Here is a 13,792-nt window from a genome sequence, read left to right as displayed (position 1 = left end):
GAGCTAGATTATTCATTATTTCGTATTCCTCTTCTTAAATGTTCTTGGGTAGACAACAATACTGGAGTTAAAACTGGCGAACTTGGATTCACTTTGGCTGATTTAAGTAAGAAGGGAAGCAAGAACGATCCTTTTATCATGGCTTCCCAAGCAAAACAAGTGTTTTAAATAACTGATCCAGTTAATAATAAATGGTCAATCATTTTATCAGTTCCAGAGAGGAAGTTCTCAGAAAAAGAATATGACGATGAAAAGTATGATTTATATCATGATTGTCTCATTATTGGACAACCGATACATGAACAAGTTGAGAATATTCAGGATAATGATAATGATAGTGATACCGATGATCGTGATTATCTTACAAACGACATCAAAGAAGGAATATGGGTCGATTGTGAATCAACCAAAAAGAAAACATGTTTAGTAAGTTATATAATACTTGTGTTTATTAGTTTGTGTAATTCATTAATATTTGTGATTACTTATTTGTATAATGCATTAACACTTGTGATTATTTATTTGTGTAATGCATTAATTTAAAATAATACTAACTGATTTATGTGTTGCAGATAAAAGAGATGACAATGAGAAACATTAGGGTCATGGTAAAACAAGAATGAGTTACATGACCCAACAAAAAGCCAAAGGAATCAAGAGAGATCTTGAATGGAGTGATTTGGGACAACCAATAGGTGGTTTGTATACAAATATTATGACAGTCAGAATCCCGTGATCCTTATAGGGAAAGGCCGGGTAAAAACTATGCAATCCCACATTGTCTGAGGAAGGTCAAGTGTGATGATTGTAAGACTGCGTAGGTATGGGACTACACAGTTAAAGAGGGCTTAAATGGATTGATGGGTACTATCTATGCCAAGAAGATGCATCTTCTTTTCAGTAGCCCATCACTTGAGAGCTCCAAAGTTAAGCGTGCTTGACCCGGAGTAGTCTCTTGATGGGTGACATCCTGCGATGTTTTCCCAGGAAGCATGCGAGTGGGGACAAAGCACGTTGGAAAGACTCGTGCTGGTTTGAAGGGCCAGTCATCATTCTAGGAAGCAACCATAGTGATGTGGGGCGTTACAAATATGATATCATATCTTGGATCTAGAGTACGAGCCACGATTTCTATCAACTTAGGTGATTGGAGGAAGGTCCCACAAGATCTAAAAGACAGTCTATGGGAGGATATCATTGTAAGAAATTATCATTATGATATTTATTTATTCTCGTGTGATATCCAAATTTAATAATTTCTTTTCATGATTATATTCTTAGGGTGGTCACAACATTCCTCAAACCATCAAACGTGAGATTTTGAAAAAAGCTGGTCATATAATGGGGGATTTTAAAAGTGAACTCACTATCGAGTACATCAAACCTTTGGATGAAATGGGTATGATGGAAGAACTCAAATTTCCTCTGAAGAAGTATAGCGATATACTTGACGAAAGAGAATGGTTAAACTTTGTATCTAGCCGTCTAAGTCCAGAGTTTCAAAAAGTGCTTCAAGAACAAAAAGCACATGCATTACAAATGAAGTCAAGGCATCGAACATCTCGTAGAGGGATGACTTATATAAGAGAGGATTTGGTAAGTATAATTGATATTAAAGTTTAAATAATGGTTGATATTATCACAACATATAACTATAATTATCTTGTACGTTGTAGCAAAAAGAACGAAATATTCAAAATCTGGAGAGGTATCAAGATAGTAAGTTTTCTATGGTTTTATAATTAACATATTGATTTTATTTAGATAAACCAATTTTACCAAACAATATCTTGAGTAAGAGGAGGTCAAAGAAAAATTGAGTTATGGCGAAATTACAGCTCAGGGTCAAGATGACATCTTGACTCAAGCATTAGGGACACCAGAATACCCAGGTCGTGTTCGAGCTGGCGGGTATGATACTTTATAATAATTTTTTTCTTTTAAGAATTATTTAGCTTGATTTATTGATATACTTGGTTGATTATTTTGTAGGTTCATTGCGACTGTGTCCAAAATGTTTGGAAAAAAACCAAAAAAAATGACTGCAAAATAAGAGATTGCCCGGCTAAAAGCTGAGATTGAGGAGCTAAAAAGACATAAATCTACAACAGAAGAGGAATTAGCTCAAAATGAGGAATACAATGAGGAAGACAATGAGTGGGGATACTACGATGAAGGATTATTTGAGAATCCAATGAGGGATGAAGAATTAACATAAAATGAGGAATACAATGAGGAAAACGATGAGTGGGGATACTATGATGAAGGATAATTTGAGAATCCAAATGATGAAGGACAATATTGTGAGAATCTAAATGATGAGTGGCAATGAGAATCCAAATGATGAAGTCTATCAACCTGCCTCCTACGCAGATGATCTTTTCACCAAACCGAAGACTATCCTATTGGTGAATTCTACCAAACCACAGCGAATCCTTTTGATGAAGATGATCGATCATCAATTTATGATTCTTCGCCATCGCCGAGCTATGAAGTGCAATTGTGTTATGATAATATTGACAATGTAGTGGCTAAGGGTGTAATCATTGTACCAAACATGGGTAGTCAAATTACCATCCATGGAATTGTACTTGATGATTCAGTCGCGAGGGTTTGGCTTATAGGTGTCTTACAAGAAGAAGCTGAGATCCCTATTCCCTTTGGTAACATACGATATGTTGGGGACGCATGAGACACATTCCTGCCTTGGCCAAAAAAATTAATCATGACTTGTCAGGTATAAAACTATTTGCTCAGATGTTTACATTTTATTTTTACATGGGTACACTATATTGATATGTTAAATGATATTATGTAGGGTCCATCGACATCTAAACACAAATCCCTATCATCAAGCCTGGATTTATCATCAGCTGGATCTCACATAGTCGTCCCCACTGAAATAGCTCAATTAGAACCTTCAAATAGGTTAAATGATGACCAATGGGACAAAATTGATCTTAGTTTAAAATTTATAGTGAACGAGTACTATTCCATTAAAGGAATAGATGGGGTTGTACAAGTTCCCATTAACCTAGAGTTTATAGGAGATTGCGAGGTTATCTTCATCACTTCGAAAGACGTTTATCAAGCAGTCTCTATGGATAATATTGGATCCTCAACTATGTTGTTTGGTATGAGGTATGTATCAATTCAAATTGAACTCAATCTGTTATGTCATAACAAAATATTAGAGGAGTTTGAATGTATTAGACATTCATCCGTAGTGAAGTAGGTTCTGAGATGAAATTGTGTGTTGTAGAGATAACAGAAGGTTGAGAACATGTGTGTCTTAGTGAAGTAGGTTCTACGAATTTTGTGTGTTGCAGTGGCTTATGGTTGAGAACATGCATGTTGTTTGTTGTATGTTTTGTTTGAATTGAATTTATAGGTACTAATAATTTTGGATGTGCTATAGAAATAGAGGAAACTCTGCCCAATTTTTTTTATGATATTAATTTATTAATTGAAAATGTAATATGCATGATTGATTCTTCAGATACATTTGGGAAAGCATGCACCCAATTTCACGACAGCTATACAAATTTTTTGACACCAAACATCTTTCTATTGGCAATGATGAGAGTAAAAATTATATGGTGGATCTTATAGCCAAATTGATGATGACTATGGATAGCCGAGGCCAAATATATTTCATTCATTGGATTGTTGAGTAAGAACGAACTACTTAAATATTATCACTAATATGGTTGGATTTTAATCTTATAATAATTATAATTTATTATTATTTTAGTCGACATTGGATGTTGGTGCTTGTGATGATGCATGGGATGACCATAATTTTGGACCCTTAGAAAAATCATAAATCTCCACCAATAATTAAGGAGGTTATGGAAAAGTGAGTTCTTCAATTTTAATGTATGCATTGTTAATTTTTAAGAGTTGAGAGTATAATATGTATTCAATTAATTTTAAATTTTGTAGAGCATACGCATAATGTTAAGAAAATGAATACATTGACACATTTACAAAATTGATGAGAGGCTCTTGTCCAAAACAGCCCGAAAGTCATGAATGTGGTTATTATGTACTAGTATACATTTATGATCTTATAAATGCATCGAATCCGGCAGAAGTTATCAAGAAGAAAGTATGTCATATTTTATACTCTTCTCTGCTTAAGAAAAGCTAGATATAGTATTTAATCATCAAATCTATATTAACTTTTCAATTTTGCAGTGGTTTGACAAAAATGAATACAATGTCAAAGACGATCTACTACCACTACAAAGTGATTGGTTTGCAAGATTAATGGCATTTATTTATGAAGTCTAATTTTTCATATGTATGTAACTTGCTAACTTATTGACTTATATGTTAAATGATATTTGTATGTTCTTATTATGTATATACAAACTACTTGTATGATATGTGAATGTATATAATAATATGTTATCTTTTAATTAGATAATAATTTATCAAATTATGTATTTTATATTATTATATAAAATTTGGGTATATAAAGGGAATTGAAAATTAGGTAATATAAACAGAATTGAATATGAAATAATATTTGGGTATATAATAATAATTAATGAAATTAGGTAATATAAACGGAATAGAAAATATATATAAAGAAGCACGTCCAATAGTTAAAAAAAAAACAAATGATTCCTCTGCGGTTTTGTTAACTAAACAGCAGAGAAAGAATTTCTTTCTCTGCGATTTTGTTGAGAAAAAGAACACTTTTCTCTGTGGTTTGGTTATTACTTTTTTCTACAGTCTCAAACATTGCAGTTCTTGGTAATCCTAAAAGCTGCAATGTATTACGGAAAAAAAACCACATAAAAAAGTCTTTTTTGTAGTAGTATTATATCAATCAAAACAATTGAAAAAAAAAACATGAGCCATAAATTGAAAGGAAGAAACTATATGAATTACCCTTGTGACAATGTCCATTAGTCATAAACAGTAGTCACAACAATTATGTAAAAAATACTAATAATTCAATTTATTTTATCTATTATCGGTTGGATATAATTATATATCTAATAAAAAAATTATATCATATTTAGAAAACAAGATACCACTTGATTGTATAACTTTTATTTTTATATATATTCTAGTTGTGTAATTAAAGAATATATTAAAAATTACTTATTATAGGATTTTTTTTTTAATTTACATAATTTTAACCTATTTTGTTATATCCATTTTTGGGCATGACAACGTGTCAAAAGAATAACAATATTAATGATCTTGGACCTGCTAGTTATTTCATTAAAATGACCTAACGTCTTTGACAGTCTTAGGAGTAGGCAGGTTGGAGATAAGGTTGACTTTTAATTGATCAACCTCAATTCCTCTTTCAGAAATAATGTGGCCTAAGATTATGCCAGAAGATACCATGAAGTGACATTTCTCTCAATTGAGCACAAGTCCTTTCTCAATACACCATTTTAAAACAGCTTCAATATGAAGAAGAAGAAGACATATGTCCAAGGAATTTCCAAAAACGATCAGGTCATCCATGAATACTTCTATTGATTTTTAATCATGTCACTAAAGATGCTCATCATGCATCTTTGGAATGTAGCTGGTGCATTACACAAGCCAAATGGCATACGCCGGAAAGCAAAACTGCCAAAGGGATGAGTGAAAGTGATCTAATCTTGATCCTCTAATGGAATCTCAATTTGATAATAGCCTGAATAGCCATCAAGAAAGAAATAGAATGGATGACCAGTTACTCGCTCAAGGATTTAATCAATGAATGGGAGTGGAAAATGATCTTTGTGGGAGGCGGAATTAAATTTTGATAATCAATGCACATGCGCCACCCTGTCACAGTTTTTGTGGGAACAAGGACCCCTTTTTCGTTTTGGACCACAGTGACACCAGATTTCTTGGGCACGACTTGAGTTGGACTGACCCATTTGCTATCAACTAATGGGTAAATAATACTAGCGTCTAGCAATTTCAAAACTTCATTTTTTTACAACTTCTTTCATTGAGGGGTTCAATCGCCTTTGAGGATCTCTTCGAGGGATAGCCTCGTCCTCCAAATTGATTCGATAGGAGCAAATTAAAGGGCTAACACCTTTGATATCAGCAAGCGTCCAACCTATCGTAGATTTATGCATTCGCAGTAGCTCGAGTAACTGCAATTCTTGAGAATTTTAAAGGTTAGACGAGATGATAACTAGAAAGGTTTCACCGTCTCCCAAGAAGACATGTTTTAGACCCTTAGGTTGTTGGGTCAATTGAACAATTGGAACCTCTTCAACTAAAAATTTTGGTTGTGCCTTCTCATGAGGTAGCTATTCAAAGTGAGGTTGCCAAAACTTAGTCCTTCTATTGCGTGAGTCTATGTGATCTGATATTGCAAGAGTAGACTCAATAGAACCGGGACTTTCATTGTCAGAAAAAAGGAGGAGTTCATCAAGATTATCGAAGTTTCTTTGCAATTGAACCTCCTCAGGAATTAAAGTGTCAATCATGAATGTTTAATAACATTCATCATCTTCTCGGAGTTGTTTCCCGATGTGGAAGATATTGACTTCAAGAGCCATGTTTCCAAACGATATCTTCATTAGGCCATTACAAAAATTGATTAAAGCATTTGCAGTAGCAAGGAATGGTCTTCCGAGGATAATAGGAATTTTTTACTCCATTTTTACCACAAATTGGGTATCAATGATAAGAAAGTCCACAGATTAATAGAATTTTTCAATTTGAACTGAAACATCTTCAACAATACCCCTAGGCAATTTGGTAGAGCGGTCAGCAAGCTGTAGCGCAACAGTTGTTGGCTTCATTTTCCCAAGACCGAGTTGCGAGTACATAGAGTAAGGCATGAGATTTACACTTGTGCCAAGATCAAGTAAGGCTTGGCTGACTTCATGAGTCCAAGTTTGGAAAGAAATGGTGGGACAACCAAGGTCTTTGTATTTCGACAGTTTCTTTCGTTAAATCACCGCACTCACTTGATCAGTCAAGAAAGCAGTCTTCTTGACATGGTGCTTCCTTTTTGTAGTGCAAAGATCCTTGATGATTTTGGCATAAGTCGGCAGTTGTTTTATGATGTGAAGCAAACGAAAATTAATCTTCACTTGTGTCAAGTGCTCAAGGATTTCAACTCGGTTATCAGGAAGTTTCCCAAAAGGTTTCAAAGCCTGGGGAAATGGTACTTTTGGGGAAGCATTGAGTGGTGCATTCTCAGGATTAACATTTGGAATGTTAGGAGAGGTGGCTTTTATGGATGGGTCTTGCAAAGTTTTACCACTTCTAATTGTGATGGCATTTATTTCCTTAATATTTGGATCATTGGAATTTGAGGATTGGGCCATGTGTTGGCCTTGCACATTGAATTTAGGTTGGGAAAGAAGTTTGACATTCTTTTCGAAATGTCCAAGGATTCAGTCAATTTTGAGAATTGACATTTCATTTCCTCGATTTCTTCCATCATTTGGCGATTTAGTTTGGATTGTTCTTCTATGAATGCATGAAGGGTATTCTCAAGAGAATTTCGTTGTGGATGAGCATTGTATTGAGGTGCAGAATATGCCTTTGATGGTTGAACTTGTTGCTCATTTCTCCATTAGCCTCCTAACAATTGAGCTTGGTTAGAATCCCTCCAACTGAAATTTGGGTGGCTTCTCCAACCAGAGTTGTACATATGGGAGAATGACTTGTTGTACGCCCCTAAGGCATTGCATTGCTCCTCATAAACCCCCCTCATTTCATTAAAAGCTAAGCAGTCCTTAGCTAAATGATTTGTCCCTCCACAAACAAAGCAAGGTTCTTGTGGTTCCACTTGAGCATTGATTTTCGGTTTTTGGCCATATTTCGTCATTAAGACATCAAACTGCTTTTTCAAAGCTTCGAGTTAGGCCTTAACACTATCCTTTTCTCAAAGTTGATAGATCCCAGATGGTTTATGTCGGTTGGTGCTATCAGTAACACTTGGACCAGTCCAGGTATGAGATTTTTTTGCGATTTCTTCGAGATATTCAAGAGCATCGTCTGGCTCTTTTTCGAGGAATTTTCCATTGCATAGCATTTCTACAAACTGACGCTCACAGCTCATGAGACCTTTATAGAAGTAACTGATCAAACGCCAGTTTTCATAGCCATGGTGCAGGCACTGATTCAACAGATCCTTGAATCTTTCCCAGACTTGATAGAACGTTTCATTGTCCTTTTGGGAAAATGTGGAAATCTGTCGTTTTCGATTGTTGGTCTTATGGCTAGGGAAGTGTTTCAGAAAGAAAGATTTGGCCATTTCCTCCCATGTTCCAACAGGCCTAGGTCTCAAAGAGTATAACCAGCTATTGGTTTTGTCCTTCAAGGAGAAAGGGAAGAACTTTAGTTGCACTGAATCGGCATTTTTGACTCGATTATAGAACGTGGCTACTACCTCCTCGAATTCTCTAAAATGCATGTATGGGCTTTCATTTTCCATTCCATGAAATGTGGGCAAGAGTTTAATCATGCCATGTTTAAAGTCTAATGCAGACATATTAGATGGGAAGATAATGCATGAAGGCGTGGAAGTGTGAGAAGGATGGAGGTTGTAACGCCCTGGATAGCCAAGACCGCTATACTGTGTACTTATAAAGGTGCAAGGCTTGCTAATCAAGTCATTAATTTAAAAATGTGTCACTAAACGTGTATGAGCTAGGGTTAAAAAGGTTTCGGTCTCAAAAGTTTCATTTTATATAATTAAACAGTTATATACATGGGATCCTAAAAGAAACAGAGTTTAAAAGTTGGATTACAGACTTCCAAGATAACACAAACATCTGACAACCATACTAAGGCAAAATGGACAATTTTGAACTCAGTGCATATTAAGTTGTCCTTGGCTACTAGTGGCCAAGCCGCACCCTGTGCGCTAGTGTAACCCTTGGCACCCTTAGGCCGTTGGTTCACTAATTAGCTTGCATGGCATAATACCATCTTTTCAAGCATACACAATAGGGAACCCTTAGTCCCATTACATAAATTCAACCAGGTGCAGTTTTCTTACCTTTAATCTTTGCGGTTATTGTTTACGAGCAACGCTCCTCAAGCACTATCCATTCCCGAGCCTAAGCTTTTATCACCTAGTCACAACCAAGGTATAAGGTTCCATTAATATTCAGATAAGGATTTCCAGGTACAAAACTAACTTCCGAGAATCTGAATTCCACCAAGCACGGTGGTGAAATCGATCCCGAGCATTCTAGACCACATTCCCATGCCTAAGATCCCCAAATGTTCAAGTGTGCACCCAGGGATGCGGCCCTTGAAGCTTAGTCGCGACCCTGCCCTCAAAACAGAACCAAGGGCTTGCCTTGGGCGTCGCGACGCTCACCTTTGGCCGAGCCCTCCTGGCTCATCTTCATCCTAGGGCCGCAGCGCTCTAGAACAGAGTCGCGGCTCTTCCTTTCGAGCCTAGAAAACCCACCATTTCCAACATCTAAACCTCATCCAAATCCATCCCAAAGCTCCCCAATTCAAAACCCTTTAATCACAACCCCTTTATCATGATTCTAACAACACATTCCAACAGAAATACAGCCCAGAAACCCAATATAATCCCATTTCCAATTTCTGAAACTCAAGAACCTCAAACACTAAAACCAACCATTCAAGCTCAGATTAAAACCTCTAAATCACGAATTGAGACTTACCTCTTCTGTTGAACCACTTCACCAAGCCAAATCCGAGCTATTTCCCAAGCTTTCCTCCTTAATTCTGCCCTTAAACATCAAAACCACATTTACCTCAAAATCCAACCAAAACCCAGAATTTCTAACCACAGAAAAGGAAATTCAGTGCTTACCTTAGTCCTGATTAACTTCTTGGTTGATTCTTGAGCTAAGCCTCTAAACCACTCCTTCAATCTTCTGAATTCCAGCTGAATTCCCTTAAGATTTCAGTGTTTTCTTCCTTGTGTTTTCCTTGAGAGAGAGTAGAGAGGAAAGGCTGAATAAAGGGTCGGTTTAATTTTCTGTCTACTGTTTTCTAAAGCTTCAGTCCAATCTTATCCCATTAAGTCAATCTTGAGGCTCGGGGTGCCAGAAACGTCCCCGAGGGTAAAACGGTAAAATTCCCCAATATTCCTGCCTAGACTTCCTAACCTAAAATATATCTCCATATATTTATTTTCATAACCCGATCGTCTAGATAACTACCCGATACCTAAAATACCCTTTACTTATCCAAAGTCAACCGTTAAGCGCTGTTGTGACTTTTCCCCGCTATCTAGCCCTAGGATCACCTCGAGTCGTGCTCTGCAGACCTACCCACATAATAATGTGGTTCTCACAAGGTCATATATATCACATTAATACCAATATAATCATACAAGCATTCTAATCATAAAATTATGCATTTAAATCAATAAAATCATTCAAATCACATTTAACCCAATAATGCCCTCTCAGCACACTAATCAAGGCCCTTAAGCCTCATTAGCGAATTTGGGGTCGTTGCAACTATCCCCTCCTAATGAGAATTTCATCCTTGAAATTTACCTGAATAGCTCGGGATACTGATTCCGCATCCCTGTCTCTATCTCCCAGGTCGCTTCCTCGACCTTGCTATTTCTCCACAACACTTTCACTAACGGAATTGTCTTATTCCGTAAGACTTTGTCCTTCCGATCCAAAATCTGAACTGGTCGCTCCTCATAGGACAAGTCTGTCTGCAATTCTAAATCCTCATACTTCAGTACATGTGTTGTATCAAAAACATACTTCCGCAACATGGAGACATGGAAAACATTATGAACTCCTAATAGCGACAGTGGCAAGGCCAGTCTATAAGCCACTTGTCCAATCCTCTCTAGGATCTCAAAAGGTCCAACAAACCGAGGGCTCAGCTTGCCCTTCACTCCAAACCTCCTCACTCCTCTCAATGGTGAAACTCGCAGAAACACATGGTCCCCAACCTGGAACTCCACGTTCCTACGCTTAGGATCAGCGTAGATTTTCTGTCTACTCTGCGAAGCAAGCATTCTAGCTCAAATCTTCTCAATAGCCTCATTGGTCTTCTGAACCATGTCTGGTCCTAAGTACCTCCTCTCACCCATCTCATCCCAATGTATGGGTGATCTACATTTTCTCCCATATAACATCTCATAAGGAGCCACTCCAATCGTAGACTGATAATTGTTGTTATATGAAAATTCAATCAACGAAAGATACTTACTCCAAGATCCCTCGAAGTCAATCACACACACCCTAAGCATGTCCTCTATCACCTGAATCATCCTCTCAGACTGTCTGTCAGTCTGAGGATGAAAAGTTGTGCTAAACTTCAGCTGAGTCCCCATGGCTCTCTACAGAGCTCCCAAAAACTTGGAGGTAAAGATAGGGTCTCGATCAGATACAATAAACTTTGGAACCCCATGGAGACGAACTATCTCCCTCACATACAGCTCTGCATACTGTTCCATTGTATAGGTTGACCTCACCAGTAGAAAATGAGCTGACTTGGTGTATCTGTCCACTATCACCCACACCGAGTCATGAAGTCCAGTTGTCCTGGGTAATCCACCCATGAAATCCATCGTAATATCCTCCCACTTCCATTCTGGGATACCTAAAGGCTGAAGCAACCCCACTGGCCGCTGATGCTCACCCTTAACCTGCTGACATGTTAAACATCTAGACACATACTCTACCACATCCTTCTTCATCCCAGGCCACCAATATAATGTCCGTAGATCCTGATACATCTTCGTGGTACCCGGATGAAGTGAGTATGGCGTAGTGTGAGACTCATCCAGTATCTCTCGTTTGATCCCCTCATCTGCCGAAACACAAATCCGTCCCTGATACCGAAGTAAACCTGTCTCAGAAATAGAATAATCCTTAGCTACCCCCGCTAAGACATGCTGCCTAACTTCCTGCAACTGCGTATCCACTAACTGACCCTCCTTGACCCGCTCTAACAGGGTTGATTGCAAAGTAATATTGGCTAACTGGCCTACCACCAGTTCTATCTTTGCTTTGACCATCTCATCAGCTAATTCCCTCGAGATCTGGGTGGAACTATACAACTGTCCTAGGCCCCTCCGGCTCAACGCATCTGCCACCACATTGGCCTTCCCAGGGTGATAAAGGATATCACAATCATAATCCTTAACCAACTCCAACCAACGTCTCTGCCTCATATTCAGATCCTTCTGAGTGAAGAAATATTTCAAACTCTTGTGGTCAGTGTATATCTCGCACTTCTCCCCATACAGATAATGACGCCACACCTTCAGTGCGAATACCACTGCTGCTAGTTCCAAATCATGAGTCGGATACCGCTGCTCATACTCCTTCAGCTGCCGAGATGCACATGCTATAACTTTCTTATTCTGCATCAGCACACAGCCTAAACCATCCTCGATGCATCACAATAGACCACAAACTTTCCTTCCTCCGAAGGAAGACTCAACACAGGTGTAGAAATAAGCCATCGCTTCAACTCTTGGAAACTGTTCTCACACTTCTCTGACCAGACAAACTTCTGATTCTTTCTTGTCAACTCTGTCATCGGTGAAGAAATCTTTGAGAACCCCTCTACGAACCGTCTGTAATAACCGGCCAACCCAAGGAAACTTTGCATCTCTGAGGCGTTCCTTGGTCTCGGCCAATCCCTTACTGCTTCTACCTTGGACGGATCCACCTTAATCCCTTCTGCCCCAGCTATATGCCCAAGAAAAGTCACCTCTGACAACCAAAACTCACACTTCTTAAACTTGGCATACAATTGATGCTCACTTAACCTCTGTAAAACCTGTCGGAGATGTTGCTCATGTTTTTCCTCTGAACTAGAGTAAACCAAGATGTCGTCGATGAAGACAATGACGAACTGATCCAAGAAGTCCCTAAACACCATGTTCATCAAATCCATAAAAGCTGCTGGGGCATTGGTCAGACCAAAAGACATGATAAGGAACTCATAATGCCCATACCGTGTCCAGAAGGCCGTCTTCGGTATATCCTCATCTTTGATCCTCAGCTGGTGATAACCAGATCGAAGATCAATCTTTGAGAACACCGTCTTTCCCTGCAGCTGATCGAACAAGTCATCAATCCTTTGTAGAGGGTACTTATTCTTGATAGTTAACTTGTTCAATTCTCTATAATCTATACACATCCTCAAAGTCCCATCCTTCTTCTTAACAAACAACTCTGGAGTGCCCCATGGAGAATAACTAGGCCTGATGAATCCCAAGTCCAGAAGTTCTTGCAACTGTATCTTCAATTCTTTCAGTTCTGTTGGTGCCATCCAATACGGCGTCCTAGATACTGGTTCTGTCCCCGGTGCTAACTCAATCTCAAATTGAATCTCCCTGCGCAGCGGCAACCCTGGTAGATCCTCAGGAAATACATCCAAGAACTCACACACCAACCTGGTCTCTCCCGGCCCTGCCGGCATAACCCTGGTAGTATCCACCACACTAGCCAGAAAGCCCATACATCCACCCTGCAGCAATTCTCTGGCTCTCAATGCTGAAATCATGGGTACGCGGGGTCCACTTACCGCACCCACAAAGACAAAAGGGTCCTCGCCCTCAGGCTCAAAAGTAACCATCTTCTTCCTGCAGTCAATGGTAGCCCCGTATCTGACTAACCAGTCCATCCCCAAAATCATATCAAAATCCTCCATATCTAACTCAATCAGATCCACCGAAAGTTCCCTACAATCAACCATCACTGGCAGTGCCTTAATCCATCTCCTAGAAACTACCAGTTCCCCTGTAGGCAATAAAGTCACAAACCCTGCAATCTGATACTCACTAGGTCTGCACAATTTATCAATCACTCTACTAGAAACAAAAGAA

The 13,792-nt window shown here is 38.4% G+C and overlaps 1 non-coding gene across 1 annotated transcript; it reads left to right on the top strand.

Moving 5' to 3' along the window:
• The first annotated feature begins 8,090 nt into the window (after positions 1-8,090).
• LOC133820207 (small nucleolar RNA R71) lies at positions 8,091-8,197 on the top strand. The gene has a single exon (XR_009886633.1). It is a non-coding gene; the product is annotated as a small nucleolar RNA R71 (small nucleolar RNA).
• Positions 8,198-13,792: the final 5,595 nt, after the last annotated feature.

The sequence above is a fragment of the Humulus lupulus genome, chromosome 2 (assembly GCF_963169125.1).
Source record: "Humulus lupulus chromosome 2, drHumLupu1.1, whole genome shotgun sequence".
Lineage (NCBI taxonomy): Eukaryota > Viridiplantae > Streptophyta > Magnoliopsida > Rosales > Cannabaceae > Humulus > Humulus lupulus.
This window is presented reverse-complemented; position numbering and strand designations above follow the sequence as displayed.